The sequence below is a fragment of the Mirounga leonina genome, unplaced genomic scaffold (genome assembly GCF_011800145.1).
Source record: "Mirounga leonina isolate KUSES-001 unplaced genomic scaffold, KU_Mleo_1.0 Mir_169, whole genome shotgun sequence".
In the NCBI taxonomy this organism is placed as follows: Eukaryota; Metazoa; Chordata; class Mammalia; order Carnivora; family Phocidae; genus Mirounga; species Mirounga leonina.
Genome location: NW_023270431.1, coordinates 8,266,885 through 8,288,204, shown reverse-complemented (window position 1 = coordinate 8,288,204; position 21,320 = coordinate 8,266,885). Strand labels below are relative to the sequence as shown.

General features: G+C 37.1%; 1 pseudogene; it reads left to right on the top strand.

The window, feature by feature from the left end:
* The first annotated feature begins 19,798 nt into the window (after positions 1 to 19,798).
* On the top strand, positions 19,799 to 21,116 carry LOC118017292 (annotated as a pseudogene).
* The last annotated feature ends 204 nt before the right edge of the window (positions 21,117 to 21,320 follow it).

Genomic DNA, 21,320 nt, shown 5'->3' with positions numbered 1-21,320 from the left:
TTATAATTAAATTATTTTTTTTGAGAGAGAGAGAGATTGAGAACGGAGAGAGAGAAAGTGCATGCACAAGTGGGGGGAGGGGCACCCAATGTGGGACTCAATCTCCCAACCCTGAGATCATGACCTGAGCTGAAATCAAGAGTCCTACACTTAACCAACTGGGCCATCCAGGAACCCTGTTATGATTAAATTTTTATGATTATATAGTAGACTTTGGAAAATCTGTGTGAAAATGTTTATATCCTACTGGAAGTCAATTTGCATACTATAAAATGTAAACAGCTTATACATATCATGAAATTATAGAACTTTATACCTCAAAGAGATCATAAAAATTATTTGCAAAAATGTAGTATATGCTCAATAAAAATTGTGAAATAAAGAGATTCAAAGTTATGAAACTGAAGACGTTAGAAATCTATATGAGCATATGGAATACAGAATTAAATTAAATACAATTGTTCTTGAATGCAAAGGTAATAGCATATTTTCCTATACATAATTAGTTTTACTTGTATTACCAACACTTGTTTGCCTATCAGAACTTACCATACATACGCTTTCAAACAAAATGTAGAAGCACATAAAAATGTTCTTAAATGGGAAGTTTAGGCTTTTTTTAAACTTAACAGTGTTTTTTTTAATCATGGAAGAAATTATCTTTTTATTTATTCATGGGAAAAAGAAGAAAGATAATAGATTTAGAACAAAGTCCAAGAAAAATACATGAAAAATTAATACATTTTTTGTAGGTTATAAATGAAGGTGACTGCAAGGTGTTCCCCATAAACATGGAAATTATATTGAAAAGTTGCACCCTGATAGTTTTACTTTACAAATCAGAGATATGTATTATCAACTTAAATAAATTCTGAAAGGCTATGAATTCCTAACCATGACTATAACCTGATAGATACTATTTTTTTTTAAGATTTTATTTATTTATTTGAGAGAGAGAGAATGAGAGACAGGGAGCATGAGAGGGAGGAGGGTCAGAGGGAGAAGCAGACTCCCTGCCGAGCAGGGAGTCCGATGCGGGACTCGATCCCGGGACTCCAGGATCATGACCTGAGCCAAAGGCAGTAGCTTAACCAACTGAGCCACCCAGGCGCCCTGATAGATACTATTTTAATATCTAGAGAAATAATGTGTTTACTTTTATTCTCTTTTAGTTAGTTTCCAAAGACCAAAGAGAAAAGGAACAAGAAAGAAAGAAGAAAGAAAGGAAAGAAAGAAAGAAAGTGTTGTCAAGGCTCTATATATAGTGTTCATGAGAGAAAAATATCCTAACAGGTTGATCCTTACATCTACTGTGCTAGATCAGTACTTCACAAATGAATGAATAAGTTCTGGAGATATAATGTACAGTATGGTAACTACAGTTAATTAATACTGCATTGTACATTTGAAATTTTCTAGAAGTCCTTAAACATTCTAACCATGTATACAAAATTACAGTAATTATGTCAGATGATGGATTTGTTAAGTGGATTACGGTAATCATTTCATAATTTATATGTAAATCAAATAATCACACTGTACACTTTAAGTATATGTATTTATATTTTATATAGATTTATTCATATTTATATCTTATAAATGTATACATATATACACATTTTTATTTGTCATTGTATGTTCTTTAAAAAGCAATTGACAAGCAGAATGCTTAAGACCAATGGGTCTAACATTACCAGACTAAGCAATTGCTTTTTGTTACTGTATTTTGTCCTATAACATAACTTAAAATGAAAGTTTTAGATAATATAATTATGTTCTGCATAAAAATGTATATGTATATATGTATATAATACTCTAACTACAAAATAAGAGAGAAATTAATGATAAACAATGGTCAGGCATGTTTATATGAGAAGATTTCATGAAGTTGACTAGCCTGGTATCTTCTTAAGAAGTCATTTCATACATTAAGGACAAGAAAATGGAAGATCTCAGTATAGTTGAGAATTTACTGTGATGGTTAGAAGTCAAAGTATTAAAAATAACTATAATAATTTGTTAATGGATACACAAAGTGAAAAAATGTAAATTGTGATATTAAAAACAAATGTTGCAAGAAGGGAGAGTAAAAATGTAGAGCTTTAGAATGTGTTCAGAGTTAAGTTGTTAACAGCTTATATCAGATTGTTTTAAATGGAAGATATTTTATGTGGCTTCATGTTAACCACAAAGTAAAAACATATAGTAGTTACACAGAAGATAAAGATAAAGAATATAAGCATATCACTACAGAAAATCATCATATTACAAAAGAAGAGAGCAAGAGAAGAAGAAAAAACAAAGACACTATAAAACAACTAGAAAATAATTAACAAAATGGCAATAGTAAATCCATACCTATCAACAATCCCTTTAAATGTAAATGGAATAACTTTACCAATCAAAAAACATAGAGTAGCTGAATGGATGAAAGAAAAGAAAAGAAGAAGGAAAAGAAAAAAGAAAGCAAAAGAAAAAAAGAAAAGAAAGGAAGAAAGGAAGGAAGGAAGGGAAAGGACACAAATATGTGCTGTCTGTAAGAGACCCACGTTAAACACAGACTGAAAGTGAAGACATGGAAAAGATATTCCAGGCAAACAAACACCAAAAGAAAGCAAGATCGATTAAACTTATATCAGACAAAATAGATATTAAGGCAAAAACTATCATCAGAGATAAAGACAGTCTTTATATAATGATAAAGAGGTTAATCCAATAAGAAGACATAACATCTGTATATATTTATGCACCTAATATAGGAGCACCTAAATATATAAAGGAAATATTAACAGAACTGAAGGGAGAAATAGACAGCAATACAATAACAGTAAAGGAATTCAGTATTCCACTTTCAACAATAGATAGATCATACAAACAGAAAATCATTAAGGAAACATGGAACATAAACTACAGATTAGACTAGATGAAATTAACAGCTCTTTATAGAACATCCTCTCCAACAGCAGCAGATACATTCTTCATCAGCGCAAATGAAACATTCTCTAGGATAGATCATATGTTAGGCCACAAAACACACCTTAATAAATTTAAGAAGATGAAATCTTGTCAAGTATGATTTTCTGACCACAATAGCATGAAACTAGATATCAATCACATGAAGAAAACTGAAAAATTCACAAATATGTGGAGATTAAACAACATGCTATTGGACAACTGATGGGTCAAAGAAGAAATCAAAAGAGAAATCAAACAATATCTTCAGACAAATGAAAATGAAAATACAACACAATAAAACCTATGGGATAAAGGAAAAGTAGCTCTAATCTAAGAGAGAAGTTTATAGTGATATAAGAAAAGAGAAAAGTTTCAAATAAACAACCTAACTTTACACCTCAAGGATCTAGAAAAATAATGATAAATTAAACCCAAATTAGAAGAAAATAAATAAAGATCAGAATGGAAATAAAAGAAATTGAAATTAGAATTACAATAGAAAAGATCAATGATACTAAGAGTTGGTTTTTGAAAAGATAAACAAAATAAACAAATTAGCTAGACTTGCCTAGAAAAAAAGAGAGCTAAAATAGAATAGAAATGAAAGAGGAGAGGGGCACCTGGGTGGCTTAGTTGGTTAAGCATCTGCCTTCAGCTCAGGTCATGATCCCAGGGTCATGGGATAGAGCCCAATGTAGGGTTCTCTGCTCAGCAGGGAGCCTGCTTCTCCTTCTCCTTCAGCCTGCTGCTCTCCCTGCTTGTGCTCTCTCTCTCTGTCAAATAAATAAATAAAATCTTAAAAAAAAAGAAAAGAAAGGAATTGGAAGAGGAGACTTTACAACTGATACCACAGAAATTCAAAGGATGTTGAGACCACTATGAACAGTTACATGCCAACAAATTGGACAACCTAGAAATGGATAAATTCCTAGACACATACAACCTACCAAGACTGAATCATGTAGAAATAGAAAATCTGAACAGATCAATATTGACTAAGGAGATAGAAGCAGTAATCAAAATCCTCCCGACAAAGAGAAGTCCAAAGTACTGTATGGTTTCACTGGTGAATTCCAACATTTAAAGAACTAATACGAACCCTTCTAAAATTATTCCAAAACATAGGGAAAAAAAAAAAAAAACAAACCTCCAAAACTCATTTTATGAGGCCAGCATTAATTACCCTGATAAAGCCAGACAGGGACACTAGAAATAAAGAAAATTACAGGCAAATTTCCTTGGTAAACATATATGCAAAAAATCATCAGCAAAATATTAGCAAACCAAAGTCAATAATACATTAAAAGGATCAGAAAAAATAATCATATGGAATTTATCCCAGGGATGCAAGGATGGCTTAACATTTTAAATCAATTAGTGTAGTATAGCACATTAACAAAATGAAGGATAAAAACCATATGACCATCTCAATCGATACAGAAGAAAACATTTGACAATTTCTGATATCCACTCATGATAAAAACTCTCAACAAACTGAGTATAAAGGGAATGTAACTCAGCATAATAAAGAACAGATATAACAAGCCCACAGCTAACACTGCACTCAATGATGAAAAGCCAAAAGCTTTTTCTGTAGCATCAGGCACAAAGATTCCCCACTCACACCACTTTTATAGTGCTGGAAGTCCTAGTAAGAGAAATTAGACAAGAAAAAAAAAAAATCATCCAAATTAAAAAGCAACAAGTAGAATTGTCTGCAGATGATATGACCCTATATAGAGAAAATCCTAAAGACTCCACCCAAAACCTGTTAGAATAAATGAATTCAGTAAAGTTGTAGGATGCAAAATAGATATACAAAAATCAGTGTTTCTATCTACTAATAACAAACTATTAGAAAAGAAATTAAGAATATAGTCCCAATTATTACAATTGCATCAAAAATAGTAAAATACCTACAAATAAATTTAACCATGTAGGTGAAAGATCTGTACAGTGAAAAATATAAGGCATTAATCAAAGAAATTGAAGAAAATATAAATAAAATGGAGAGATATTCCTTATTCAGGGATTATAATAATTGATATTATTAAAATGTCCACACTAAGCAAGACAATCTACAGATTCAGTGTAATCCCTATCAAAATTCAATGGTATTGATCACAGAAATAGAAAAAAAATTTTTTTTAATTTGTATGAAGGGGCCCCTGGGTGGCTCAGTCTGTTAAGCGTCTGCCTTCAGCTTAGGTCATGATCACAGGGTTCTGGGATCGAGCCCACACATCGGGCTCCCTGCTCAGCAGGAAGTCAGCTTCTCCTTCTCCCTCTGTCCTTCTCCCCTGCTTGTGCTCTCTCTCATTTTCTATCTCTCTCTCTCAAATAAATAAATAAAATCTTAAATAAAATAAAATATAAAATAAAATTTGTATGGAACCATAAAAGACCCCAAATAGCTAAAGCAATCTTGGGAAAGAACAAAGCTGGAGACATTATACTCCCTGATTTCAAACTCTATTACAAAACTATAGTAATCAAAACCATATGGCATTAGCATAAAAACAGACATATAGAACAGTGAAACAGAGTAGAGAGCCCATAAATAAACCCATGAATATGTGGTCAATTAATTTACAACACAGAAGTGTATATAATAGGGAAATAGTTTTGGGGCGCCTGGGTGGCTCCGTCGTTAAGCGTCTGCCTTCGGCTCAGGTCATGATCACAGGGTCCTGGGATCGAGCCCCACATCGGGCTCCCTGCTCTGCAGGAAGCCTGCTTCTCCCTCTCCTACTCCCCCTGCTTGTGTTCCCTCTCTCGCTGTGTCTCTCTCTGTCAAATAAATAAATAAAATCTTTAAAAAAAAAATAGGGAAATAGTGTCTTCAGTAAATGGTGTTGAGAAAATTGGACAGCCACATGCAAAAGAATAAAACTGGATCCCTACATTACAACATACATAAAAATCAATTCAAAATTTATTAAAGGTGTAAATTTAAGATCTGAAACCATAAAATTCCTAGAAGAAAATACAGAGGTTAAGCTCCTTGATATCGGTCTTGGCAATGACTTTTGGTTATAACATCAAAAGCAGAGGCAACAAAAGCAAAAATAAACAAGTGAGACCAAATCAAACTAAAAAGCTTCTACACAGCAAAAGAAATCACCAACAAAATGGAAGACCAACCTACTAAATGGGAGAAAATATTTGCAAATCATGTAACTGATAAGAAATTATATCCAAAATATATATTAAAGAAAAACTCATACAACCTAAATAACAAAAAATAAAATCCAATTACAAAGTGACAGAGGTGGGATGCCTGGGTGGCTCAGTTGGTTAGGCGGCTGCCTTCAGCTCAGGTCATGATCCCAGGATCCTGGGATTGAGTCCTGCATCCGGCTCCCTGCTCAGCAGGGAGTCTGCTTCTCCCTCTCCCTCTGCTGCTCCCCCTGCTTGTGCTCTCTCTCTCTGACAAACAAATAAAATCTTAAAAAAAAAAAAAGTGGCAGAGGATCTGAATAGACATTTTTCCAAAGAAGACATACAAATTGTTGATAATTGAATGAAAAGGTGTTCAACATCACTAATCAGGGAAATGTAAATCAAAACCATCATGAGATATCACTTCACACCCATTAGAAAGGCCATTATGAGAAAGACAAGAAGAGACAACAAGTTTTGGCAAAGATGTGGAGAAAAGGGAAATTTGTACACTCTTGATGAGATTGTAAATTGGTTCAGCCACTCTGGAAAACAATATGGAGGTTCCTCAAAAAGTTAAAAAGAGAATTACCATGTGATCAAGCAATTCCACTTCTGGGTATATATCCAAAGGAAATGAAAACAAGATATTAAAGAGATATTTGTACTGTCATGTTTGTTGCAGCATTATTCATAATAGCCAAGACATGGAAATAATCTAAGTGTCCACTGATGCATGAATGGATTAAGAAAATTTGATATATCTATGCATGCAAACAAGGGAATATTAATCAGCTATGAGAAAGGAGGAAATCCTGCCATTTACCGAAATATGCATCGACCTTGAGGGCATCATGATAAGTGAAATAACCAGACAGAGAATGACTAATCCTGTATATCACTTATATCTAAAATCTTAAAAAAAAAAAAAAAGGGCGCCTGGGTGGCTCAGTCAGTTAAGCGACTGCCTTCGGCTCAGGTCATGATCCCGGCGTCCTGGGATCGAGCCCCACATCGGGCTCCCTGCTCAGCGGGGAGTCTGCTTCTCCCTCTGACTCTACCCCCTCTTGTGCTCTCTCTCAAATAAATAAAATCTTTAAAAAAAAAAAAGTCAAACATTGAAATAGTAGAAAAGTGGTTGGTTCCCAGGGACTGGGAGGAGGGGGAGTGAATAGAAAGAGTTTGGTGAAAAGATACAAATTTTCAGCTATAAGATAAATAAGGTGCGAAGACTAATGTAGAACATGGTGGCTATAGTTGATAACTGCATTATATAATTGAAATTTGCTGAGAGTAGAACTTAAATGTTCTCAACTGTAGCAACAAAGAAAGATAAATATGCCAGGTGTTAGATATGTTAATGAACTAGATGAGGGAATCTTTTTACAATGTCTATGTATATCAAATCACCACCACATACACTTTAATTATGTTACAACTTTATATATCAATTTTACCTAAATAAAACTGAATTAAAAAAAATTAAACTTCCAGAAATATTTATAAATAATTATGTATTTTATTTTATTTTTTATAATATATATTTTAAATAAACTATTCTATTGATACAATTAGAGAAAAGACTGTCCTTGCTAAAATAAAGATAACTGTAAAATTTATATATTATTCATAATTTTGTACTTATTTTGGTTTTAAAATTTTAAGCATTTAAAAATGAAAGATTTCTTTAGGGATTTTTTTTTTAACTACAGAAACAGTTTTCAGAGAAGCTGCGGGTAAAATGAGTGAGCACTTAGAAATGGCTTTGTTACAGCTTGGGAATATTTCCCTAAATGGTCAATAGGATGACCCGGGTGTCCACCAGTTGTGGTGATAAAAATCTTGCTGTTACATTACTTCTAGGAGGTGTGAAAATATATGAGTGCAGATAGAAATAGCAATTAAAAATATGTAAGACCGTTAGCCTAACAGACAAAATTGGCAGAGAAAAATCATTTACTGCCACAAAAAAATAAAAATAATTAAATGCTCCAGATTTTAGTGTCAGCCCTCATCTCAGCTATTCAATAGAAAGCACAAGTCTACAAAGCAAAGATGCAAGTGATAGCAAACAGTTGCATATAAGGGATATTGTCAATAACTCAAGGTTATGAACAAAAATAGGTATATCCTGTTTTAATTTCTTTATATTTTGTGCTTTTTAAAACTCAGCAATTTACAGTTTTTGAGGCTAAAGATTCTGGATGTCTTTGTATGTGAAAAATAAGTATCAGAAATTATTTGGAAATTCTTGACAAAGCTTAAGAATCAGAAAAGTTAATTTTGATGTTTTTCTAATTATTAAGGGGACAAAAATATTCTTGTAGTTAGAATTTTTTAATTCTTGCAAATTTTTATGAATTTTTCATGGTCCCCAAAATAAATAATTCTTACCAGTTACTCTGTTGCAACCAGGCAGTTTGGATGAGTTTGTACACAGAACAGAAACTCAAGAAGAGCAGAAATTTTGTCTGCTGTGCTCATGGAAGGCCGTTAGTAGGAACTTGTTATATATTTTTTAAATTAATAAATAGGGCATGTGAAAACTTGGCAACTAAATGTAGTGATTTTTTATTTATTTATTTGAGAGAAAGAGAGAGCGTGAGGGGGTAGAGTGGGTGGGCAGAAGGAATCAGGGACAAGCAGACTCTGCTGAGGGAGAAGCCTGGCACAGGGCTTGATCCCAGGACCCTGAGATTGTGACCTGAGCTGAAGTCAGTTGCTTAACCACTGAGCCATCCAGGTGCCCCAATGTAGTGAATTATTTTAAGTGCTTTCATATTTAAAACAGTCTAGGGAGTCATTATAGTTTAACATTGCAACCTATTATTTATTTATTCAGGAAAATGGGGAAAATTCGGTCAGAACTTAGGTCAATTTTTGTTACTAAATCCTGTTTGCCTATTCATATAGTAACACTATGGGTTGATTGATTGAACTTCCATTTTCATCATTTTTCTCCCATGCCTTTATTAAAAAGGCTACAAAAGTTTATAAACTCAACTACTCAAACTCCAACTTCCCAAACTTTCTTGCTGCTAGGGGTACCCATCTTCTCACTGTTCCCACTGAAAAATGTAAGTAGATGTTGCTGATTCTGTCTTTTTTTCTAAATGTTTCCTCCTTTTTGCCTGTAAATGATGTAAGGCCTAGGTCACGTCACATGATGTCACAGCCTTCTTGTGACATAAGGCAATAGGATGTGTATGTGAAGACCTAAGAAAGATCCTGGATCCTGTTGTCATAAATGAGAAACTGGACCAGCCCTGGACTGAAGATCTCCAATGTTTTTTTCTTTTTTATTTCTAATGTGATCCCAGGAAATATCAGTGGGGAGTGAAGAGGTGAGACAGAGAAGGGAAAGAAATAAGTAAAGGAACATTATCCATAATCAGAGATATGGATAGAATTTTGGAATAGCCTCTTAAAGACCCAGTTAAAGTTCTGTCTAGCTGGCAGCTTCTGGGATGAGTAAATCCTGTGGTCAAGTGCTTGTTGTCATAACTCCTTCACCATAAAGTGAAGTGTTATGTGCAATCTCAAATCCTGGACATTAGTGCTGGTTGAGGCACTGAAGGCAGAAAAGTAAACCCATATGGGAGATACTTTACAATAACAAGGATGAATTGCCCTTCCCCCAGTACATAGAGATTGTAATACAATCAACTTGCCATCAAGTGACTGATTGGTCTCTAATGAATTGTATCCAAATCTCTGATAGTTAAGTGCAGCTACATGGCCTCAGCAAGTACAAATTAGTGTCATTCCCAATTCCTATCATTAACTTATCTACAGAAGATAGCTCTACTTCTCAACAATACTGATGTGCCCTTTATTATCACATTCTATATCAATTTAGAGGAGTACCCTCTGAGCCCTACCAGAGAACACAACTTGATTCTCTAGTATCACATACTAAAGCCATTCTAACATACCCACATTACTAAGACTTTAGTCCCTCCTTTAATATTTGCCATGAAAGTTCTTCCAAGAAAATGCTAGGACCTTAATCTTGAATCTCAGGATTCACCATATCAATAAACTGTCTTTCCGGCCTTAGATTCCACTCCCCACCCTCTACCACAGTCTAGCACTTTTTGCATTCATTGTCAAGCATGTTCTCCTGATTTCTACTGTATATAATATACAGATTCTGTAACTCATTTAGTAAATAATCCCTTTCTTCATAAAATATCTACCAGGAAACCAGGAAATCCTTATCCCATGTCTCAGTATCCATTCTTTCTCCAGAAGGGCCCTACCATCAGTGTAGGAGCCTTGCCAGGACCGTAAATTCAGCTCACTTTGTACTTCTGTCAACAGTCTGCCCTCCCACTGTTGGAAGAAAGGGTCTTTGTATCATACCAAACTAAACTATTAGTTGGTTGTCTCAAGCCTGTCTTTCTTATTTATTTATTTATTTATTTATTTATTTACTTACTTACTTACTTACTTACTTACTTACTTATTTTTATTACATTCAGTTAGCCAGCATATAGTACATCATTAGTTTCAGATGTTGTGCTCAATGATTCATCAGTTGTGTATAACACCCAGTGCTCATCCCAACACATGCTCTCCTTAATATGCATCACCCGGTTACCCTATCTCCCCACCTCCCTCCCTTCTGTAACCCTGTTTGTTTCCCAGAATCAACAGTCTCTCATGGTTTGTCTCCCTCTTCGTTTCTTCCCATTCAGTTTTCCCTCCCTTCCCCTATGATCCTCTGCACTATTTCTTATATTCCACATGTGAGTGAAACCATATGATAATTGTCTTTCTCTGATTGACTAATTTCACTTAGCAAAATACCTCCAGTTCCATCCATTTCAATGAAAATGGTGGGTTTTCATCCTTTCTGATGGCTGAGCAATATTCCATTGTATATATGTACCACATCTTCTTTATCCATTCATCTATTGAAGGGCATCTCAGCTCCTTCCACAGTTTGGCTATTGTGGACATTGCTGCTATGAACATTGGGGTGCATGTGCCCCTTCTTTTTACTACATCTGTATCTTTGGGGTAAATACCTAATAGTGCAATCACTGGGTCATAGGGTAGCTCTATTTTTAATGTCTTGAGGAACCCCCATACTGTTTTTCAGAGTGGTTGTACCAGCTTGCATTCCCACCAACAGTATAAGAGGGTTCCCCTTTCTCCACAACCTTGCCAACATTTGTTGTTTCCTGTCATGTTAATTTTGGCCATTCTAACTGGTATAGGGTGGTATCTCAGGCTTCTGTTGCAGTTGTCATAAGCCAACCAACACCATATCCTTATAAATACCATTACCCCATATTTCCCAAGAGCTAAAGGTCTTGCCTGAACTAAGACATCTCATTTCCCTGTAACCCATTCCAATTCACCACAGCTAAGACTCTTAACATAAGAGATATTTATAACCCTATGGCTTCCCACCAGTTATAGGGGCCTTGTTGTCATATGGCTGGTAACTAATCCAGTTCCAGAATCGTGTCTTAAGAGGCTTCTCCTATGACCTATTTGGCACCAATTGTCTATTTGGATTCCAGAGCAGCTACTGAGACAAAGGTAGGGACTTTATTTGAGAGGTGATCCCAGGAAGCACCACTAGAGGAGTGGGACAGTATGACAGGAAGGAGAAGGAAACCAATAAAAGGTGGATTTATTGGGCTAGTTATCAATTTGGGCAAGTGGGCTCAATCCTATTAGGGCTGTTGGGGAAGATAATATCATCACAATCAAGGGGTGGAAAAGCTGAGGTATTACACACTAAGTCTCCCTGTATCATTGCTGGAGCATTTACCTGACCTTTCAGCGGGCCTTGTGTATAAAGCATGCATGCCCCCACAGCTACACTGAAGCAGAGAGTCACGGGTATTTACAGTAAGCAGCCTTCAGGGTGTAGATATGTATACAGAAGAGACATAGGAAGGATAGGAGCTATAGCTCTTCCCACAGGGAACATCTTCCTTTTCTCAGAAAACTAGGGAAGGTATGATTGTGCCAGGTAGAGAAATCTACTTCTGGTGACATGCCAAAGCAAAATAGGGAATTATATGTATACAATGTGATGAAAAGTGTCCAAGGACTACTTTCTCTAAATATATTTTATCAACTGTCCCCTTGTTCTGGTGCCTGAAATCCCCCCATTTTTTATTCCTTTAGCCTAAACTCTTGATATCCTTTGTATAAGCATAAGTTATACCTGGAAAGAATCATGCATTAAACCATTATAATAATAAAATATAATGCATAAAATAGGAAAATGATAGTGCCATTTAACTACCAAACTGAAGGTAGATTCTGGCACTGAGGCACAAAAAATCACAAATGTCTTTAAAATCTAAACATCTGGAGATGTGGTTAAGTCCATAAATTTAAAAATATGTTGATTTTATATATAGTTGCCAATCAGTCTGTTAAACTAACTGGCTACATGACTCATCCCAACATAATAGTCTGCACATAAGTAGTTTACAATGTGCTATTTCATTTAATGCTAAATAGTAGGTGATGGCCACTATTCTGTTCTCTAAGTGCCTTTTCCCTCACCCTATCTTCTAATATCCATATCTGTACTCAAGTATAAGGTGTTATGCATAAAAACTATAATGCAATACTTTGGTATGATCAATTTGTGTCTTCCTTGGGAGTTCAAGGGTAAAAACACTCCTCTCTTCCAAGTGATAGTTGTTTTTTTTTCTTTTTTTTCCCCCAGTTTTCTCTATTTTACATCACTTTGCTTTGGGATTTCTCGCCTAAGTCCTTTCATGCAACTATTACAGTAAAATAGTCCTGAAATTACCTCTTTTTCTTAAAAGGGTTGTCTTTCAGAAAGCAGAAAAGGGCCACAGTGGGGAAAACAGAGAACAGGTATGTAGTGTTCCTTACAGGACAGCTCTGATCTAGGTCATAGGGAGAAATATCTTGATAGAGGACACTTGCCATTTTTGAGGATACCTGTATAATTTGAGGCCCCAGGTAGAAACAGATGGCACATCCAAATGATAATAATTTGAAAAGGATTTAATTAAGGGGCAATTTACAAAAATCAAGGTAGTTCATAAGGAAGCCACAAGGGATAATGCAGTATCTCATGCCATCAGCACCCATAGGTTTAAAGGATCAAAGACGGCAGTTATAGGATTGCAGTGATCCAGAAAGCTAGAAAAAAGCTGGAAAAAGACTCCTACAGAAGATAATGATTCTGTCAAATGATATAGCCAGTCCACAAAGACCCTGCTAGAAGAAAGACAAAGAAATAAATACCTTTATCTCTCTCTCTCTCCCTCTCTCTCTGTCTCCTCTCCCATTGGTCTCCTGGGCTTTCTGCTGGTTACCCCAGCTGAAACCAAACAGTAAGGGGATGAACTGATGGAGTCTTTCTGCTGGTTACCCCAGCTGAAACCAAACAGTAAGGGGATGAGCTGATGGAGTCTGCACAAGTCAGCATTTCAAGGCATAGAGCAGGATGCAAAAGGATGGAGAGTAAATCTGAAAAAGCACTGGAATATTTCCAGCCCATTGCCCTTATTTATATTTGGGGAAATCCACCAATGTATTAACTTGGTAAAATTTAAGGACCACCTTCTAATAAAGAAGCTTTACAATTATACGTTTGTTCTCTATGATTCCTGGAAGCTATGCTTCATCAGTCATGTGCTCATGCCATGGAAATAGAGCAAATTTAGGATTAATTCTGACTGTCTAGGGGAAGCAGTCAGATGCTGCCAGTAGCAGCCTCCACAGTTGAGGGGCAGCAGAGCCAGTGGCAGAATCCAGAATCTAGTGGTGGCAGCCTTGGCCCTATACTCACAGATATTTCCTTAGATGACCTTGCTTAGGCTTCTAGCCATTTAGGTTTTCTTAGTTTTTCTGAGCCTCTCTAACTTTCCTATTATATTTGTTTAACTTTTTTTTTTTTCTAAATGAGTTGTTTGGCAGTTCAAATTCACCAGAGACCATTTGTGGTTTCTGGAATAAAGAATTCTGATTAGTGGGGGAAAAAAATGATACCATGAGTAGTTTGCAGAGGTGACATTGGAGGGGCTACCATGATACACAGGGGTTCAGGGTTGTACCCCAGTGATCTAACCTTAAACAATCTTGGTAAATAAGAAGGAATTTGGAATTATTCATCTTGCTTAATTAGGGCTGAAAACAAACAAACCAAAAGTTCATCTAGTGTTCTAGGAGAAGAATCCCAACACCCAGCATAACATAGCACACCTATGATTCACATTTTACCTATAGTAATCTGGAGCTCAAGGAAGGCTTTGAGAAACTGAGCTACTGCCATAAGAACAGTATGCCAGGAAGGAGGAGGCATTCAAGGACTGCAGGGTGAGCAGATGCTTCTAATGGCACTGGGTAGTTTAAGAAAAACAATGAGTAACAGCCTAAATCCCCAAATTCTTGGCTCAAGTAATAGACTGAAACCTGGGAAATTTCTACAATTAAGCTAAAGAATATTTTATCTTTCGCAATGGTAGAGCTAAGACTGGGGGTGTCCATTTGAGATTACAGCTACTATGTTAATCTGAAATAACTTCATCAGTGTCTATCCCACATTTCCTAAACTCTTATCCACCTTCTTCCCAGCCCGTACTCTCTCCATGGTAGAAGTCGGACAATGAGGTGCATTACTGAAAAACAGTAATGGGGAAAGGCTTTAATGTGCAGGGTGAGAAGTGCAAAGAGGGAGGTCTTAGGAAGTGGAAAATGATAGTAGTAGTGACCAGGGTGGGACCAAAAAGACAGGTGGAAACTTCTACTGTCAAGGATAATGGGGAGGGCTACTTGTATGCATTCAGAAAATTTATATATGAGTAAGGTATTCCTAAAAGGGAATAAGAAAAGAAATTGGACAAGAGGAAGATAATTTTTTTTCTTGCCATTAAGTCTTTTTCCAAATTTATTTAAATAATACCATAGTATTTCTATAAGCTTCTTGTAATCTTTTAAAATAGCTACTATAGGGGCACCTGGGTGGCTCAGATGGTTAAGCGTCTGCCTTCGGCTCAGGTCATGATCCCAGGGTCCTGGGATCGAGCCCCACATCGGGCTCCTGGCTCAGCAAGGAGTCTGCTTCTCCCTCTCCCTCTGCCTCTCTCCCCGCTCATGCTCTCTCTCTATCTCTGTGTCTCAAATGAATAAATAAATCTTTAAAAAAAATAGCTACTATAGACATAAATATTTACTTACGGAGATTTTAAGGAAAAAAATCTTTCCATTTATTTACCAATTCTCCATAAAATCAAGCCATGTTTTGTTCTTTTTTTAAATTTTTTTGTTAACATATAATGTATCATTTATTTCAGGGGTACAGGTCTGTGATTCATCAGTCTTACACAATTCACAGCGCTCACCATAGTACATACCCTCCCCAATGTCCATCACCCAGCCACCCCATCCCTCCCACCCTGCTTCACTCCAGCAACCCTCAGTTTGTTTCCTGAGATTAAGGCTATGTTTTGGTCTTTAATATAACTCTATCCCAATGATTTTCTTCTAAAATTTAGGTGGTCCAGTGATACTGTCCTTCATGGATCCCTCATTTTCTGATGCTTATCTTTACGGATCCCTCATTTTCTGATGCTTTTCTTTTTTTTTTTTTTTAATTATTTATTTATTTGAGAGAGAGAGAGAGCACAGGAGGGGCTGACAGGCCAAAGGGGAGAGGGAGAGCAATAAGGAAAAGGAGAGAATCTCAAGCAGACTCCATGCTGATCACCCAGCCCCATGTGGGGCTCCATCCCAGGACCCTGAGATCATAACCTGAGCCAAAACCAAGAGTCGTTGCTTAACTGACTGAGCCACCCACCCAGATGCCCATCTGATGCTTTTCTTTAAATAAAATACTGGTTTTATAGTATTATAAAAACATTCACGGATTCTATCATAGCCAATTGTCAATAAAAAATCATAAAATAGTTGAATCACTAAATTTATTGTGATAGGAAATTATGATATGTACAAGAAAAGTATCTCTAAAATCCGCATAAGCACAATTTAAATGTAAAATACTTTCATATATAATCTTGATTCCTGTCAAATAAGCATGTGGCAGAGGAGTCAATTCTTAAATAAGAGAAATGTAACAGTTGAATAACCAATATTAATTTTTAAATGTGTAATGGATCTGAAATATCAGCAGTATAAGTCAATATAATTAATATGTTCTAAAACTGAATTTTTTTCAAAACAACCCAAGTTTGTGATCTCCCCACTTCATGCAGAAATCTTTATGGAGCCCGCTTGAGATTTTCACTCTCTGGCTCTGGTTTGTCTAGAGCAGTTACCATCCTGTTTAACTTCCATCTCAAGGTGTTCACAAGGCTGTCTTAATTGCCTCACTTGGGCCCTGAACTGCTTGCTCCCAGAAGCTCACTCAGCTCCCTAGGGACCTATAGCTAGGACAGGGCATGAACTATTTATGCAGAAGAGTCTTTGGTGGCAAGCAGCTGTCAGATCTGGGATGATCATTTCCAACAGAGAAGAACCCCCTGGGTCTGTTGCTCCCTATGAGAGCACAGTCCCCTCTGCTTCCCACACGTTCAGCTGATGGATTTGCACCACTTACCTTATGGAGGCTTTGATGAAATTCTCTGTCTATATTGTATTTTGTTACTGGCAAGCACATGACCCTTAATCTCATCCTCCCTGGGTCTACAGGAATTTCTGGATCACTTCCATTCTCCTCTAGTGGAGTGGAAAATCAGGGGATGATCTGAAACCCTTCCTGTGTCCAGACCTCCTCATCATGTGGCCATATTTCTTGCTCCCTCATCCAAGTTTCATTGTGGTAGGACATATGTGTGGGTTGATACTCTCAAATTCAGTTACAAGATAGAACCCCAGTTTCTTCTAATTCTAAATCCTGCAACTTCATGAGGAACTCTGGCATATCTACTCCCTCCTTTTGAGGAATCACTGGGTGGGGGCAGGATACATATCTCTTGTACTTTCCTCTCCTTCCTCAGAACTCAACACCAAGATTTTTCAACAGCCCCCCTATTAACATTTTGGGCTGCCTAAATCTTCGTTGTAGGTGTGGGTGTCCTGTGCATTATAGGATGCTTAACAGGATTCTTGACTTTTGCCCACTAGATGATAATAGTACTTCCCCAGTTGTGACAACCAAGTGTCTCCAGACATTGCCAAATGTCACCCTGAGGGAGGCAAAGCCACCACCACCTTCCACTGAGAACCACTGCTCAACACTGACTATATCCCCTGGTATAAAGGTATTTTGTATATACATAGTATAAGTTGAAGAAGGAAGATAGAAACCTGCTCTGTCTATCAAAATCTCTACAATCTGTACTGTCTTATCACTCAATGGTATCATTTGTAACCTAGTGTTTAAAAAGATCTAGGGAGTCTCTTTTCTCTGAAGTAGACTATATCCACATAAATATACCTCCATTTAACTTCAAGATCAGTAAGGGCCAACACATGGCCTAGAAAACCAGGTTGAGGGCATCTTCAATTAATACTTCACATACAATCTTGTCCAGGTTCTAGCACACATAGTTTGAGAACCAAGAGGAAGAGACACACATTGTAGTTATTCATTTCCTGTTGAAGATTATAATGGCTTTGTTTAATATGGATGTTGTTGCCTTCCTAAAGTATAATCCTTATATTCCTGAGTCTAAAATTACAGTATTAAAATATTAGGTACATCTTACATCCTTTGAACATTTCTTCAAGGAACTCACATCTGACTGCCCCTCTAGCCATCCCTCTTTCTTAATTCACAGACCTTTAAAAAGGAGTCTACATTACTGCTTTAACTTCCTTACTTCCTTCCACTCCTTAATCCATTACAATATCACTCTTTTCATATCACCCCACTAAAACTGCTGCTATTAAGATCACTACCTACAATATCCAACATACACTCTCCTGGCCTCATTTTTTTTTTTTTGTTTCTTCACCTCTCCATATTTTATATTATGATCAGTTTGGCTTTCCATGAGTGGCCTAACATCAGGCAATTCTAAGACAACCCCTGTGTCAATTCCCTCTCATTTTCTTGTCACTGCTGATGTTTCCCACTCTTCTTTTATTTTTTTTCCTCAGAGACTCTCTTGTCTTGTTTAGCACATTTGGCCTGAGGCAGACAACCCTTGGTGCTTCTGTGATGGATATCTTCTACTGCTTCCTCCAGATTAACTGCTAGCCCTCTCACTTTGCTCTGTGCCCTAAGAAGAAGACCTTTAAGTCCTGTATCAATGAGCTCCCATGCACTATGGTTTCCTTTGACCAGGTTTCATCAATGGGGATCAACAGTAGAAGTGTAGAGAGAAGGAAGAGAGTCAGGTCAGCTTATTTATTCCCCTCCTATGGTGACTCCTCTCAAGCTGGCTATGTCCCTCAACAGATGGACACTGTTTCTTTCATGGCCACCTGCATTCTTGTGTATCTTTACATCTAGCTTTAGGTGACCTTTACCTTCTCTCATCTGTTTAGGTTTAGAAAATGTAGTAGTTTTATTGCTTTTAGTAACATTTTCCTTCAATATTCTTTTGGTTTTCTTTTATCCTGCCCATACTTTTATAATCCATCTCTTTGTAAATATACCCTCCCGGAATTATTCTAATTATTGTTGAGTGCATCATAAGTTTCCTCTTGGGACCTTGAATGAGATACCCACCAATATACTATTATGGCCCTGTCCTTTTCTCCAAGGTCACAGCATGTATATATGATTTTCTACTGAATTTATATAACCTGTGTACTCCATGGGAACTTCAAATTCAACATGCCCAAATTGAATCTATTACCCTTTTTCTCCCCAAAGCCCCAAAAGTTAATTTGACTCTCCCACTTTCACTATATGTATGTATTAATTTAATCATTAAATCGTACTGAAATGGCTTTCAGTCTGTCCTACTTCATCTTTATACCCCTCTCTTAGGTTAGGTATTATTGAATTTACCATTTAAACTATGAAAATAACATTTTAAGTTTTCTCTCTGTCACCTAAATTACTACTAGTGAATTTTCTTTTACACTGGTAGTGTGAACTATCCTATCTTGAATAGCTGACCCAGAAACTTTCCTAAGCTATTTTCTCTAAGCAAAAAAACCTCCAAGTATCTTAAAACTCACTACTCATCTCCTGATATGATTGCTCTGAAGTTGATACCCATCCACCAAGTCCTTCCCTCCTTAATTTCTGGAAATGCCAAATTCACATCCTCTGAACACATTACTTTGTTTCTCCACACTCTTGCACATGTTGTTTTGTATTCATTAGTGAAGATCTCATCATATTTCATTTATTTATATATAAGCTCTGTCTCTTTGGAGCCTTACTGATCTCAAATAAACCTCACTACTCATTCCTCTGTACTATATATGTAGAAGGTAATAAATATGATAATATACTTTAATTACTTACATTTTTTATATGTTGCTAAACTTGAACTCCTCAAGGGCAGAGACCATTTTTAAAAACCACCTCATGTTTCACACAACTGAAAGTACCTTATCAAAAATTATTGATCTGTCAGATTGTTAACTCTTCTCATAGAGAACATACTTTTTTAAAATAAAAATTTTACATTTTATTTTTAAATAAATCATATTTTGTCATGTTCTCTTATATCAACTGCCTAAGAGTCTCACTGTAAGAAGCAACAACCTCACTTCTTCCTCTCCACTCAGCAGCCACAAAGCAGCAACCATGCTTGACTACATCTCCATTCATGTTGGCCAGGCTGGTGCCCAGACTGGCAATGCCTTCTGGGAGCTCTATTGCCTGGAACATGGCATCCAACCCGATGGTCAAATGCCAAGTGACAATACCATTAGGGGAGGAGATGACTCCTTCAACACCTTCTTCAGTGAGATGGGTCCTGGCAAGCATGTGCCAGGGCAGTGTTTGTAGACCTGGAACCCACGGTCATTGATGGAGGGCACATTGGCACCTACTTTTTCCAGCTTTTCCACCCTGAACAGCCTAACACAGGCAAGGAAGATTCTACCAATAACTGTGGTCAAGGGCACTACACCATTGGCAAGAGGATTATTGACCTCATCTTGGACTGAATTTGGAAACTGTCTGACCAGTGCACAGGTGTTCAGGGCTCCTGGTTTTCCACAGCTTTGGAGGGAGAACTGGTTCCAGGTTCACCTCCCTGCTGATAGAATGACCCTCTGTGGATTATGGCAAGAAGTCCAAGCTGGATTCTCCATTTACTTAGCCCCCGAGGTTTCCATAGCTGCGTTTGAGCCCTACAATTCCATCCTCACTGCCCATACCACCCTGGAACACTGTGATTGTGACTTCATGGTAGACAACAAGGCCATTTGTAGTAGAAACATCAATATTGAACCTTCAACCTACACTAACCTTAACCAATAATTAGCCAGATTGTCTTCCATCACTGCTTCCCTCAGATTTGATGGATCCCTGAATGTAATCTGAAAGATTTCCAGACTAATCTGGTGCCCTATCCCCACATCCACTTCCCTCTGGCCACATATGCTCCTGTCATCTCTGCTGAGAAAGCCTACCATCTGTACCTTCTGTAACAGTGATCAGCAATGCATGCTTTGAGCCAGCCAACCAGATGGTGAAACGTGCTCCTCGCCATGGTAAATACATGGCTTGCTGCCTGTTGTTCCATGGTGACATGGATCCCAAAGATGTCAATGCTGCCATTGCCACCATCAAGACCAAGCGTATAATCCAGTTTGTGGACTGGTGCCTCACTGGTGTCAAAGCTGGCATTAATCACCAGCCTCCCACTGTGGTACCTGGTGGATAACTGGTCAAAGTACAGTGAGCTGTGTGCATGTTGAGCAACACCACAACCAGTGCTGAGGCCTGGGCTCACCTGCACCACAAATATGACCTGATATATGCCAAGTGTGCCTTTGTTCACTGGTATGTGGGTGAGGGCTTGGAGGAAGGAGAGTTTTCTGAGGCCCATGAGAATATGGCTGCCCTTAGGAAGGATTATGAGGAGGCTGGTGTGGATTCTGTTGAAGGAGGGTAAAGAAGAAGGAGAGGGTAAAGCAGAAAGAGAGGAATACAAAAGTTAAAAATGTCACAAAGGTGCTGCTTTTACTGGGAAGCTTATTCTGTCTTAAACATTGAAAAGTTGTGCTCTGATCAGTTCATTTGTACATAGCGGTGTACACTCTCATATACAACTACTGACCTGTGCTTGAAAATAAATACTTTATTTCATACCCAAGCT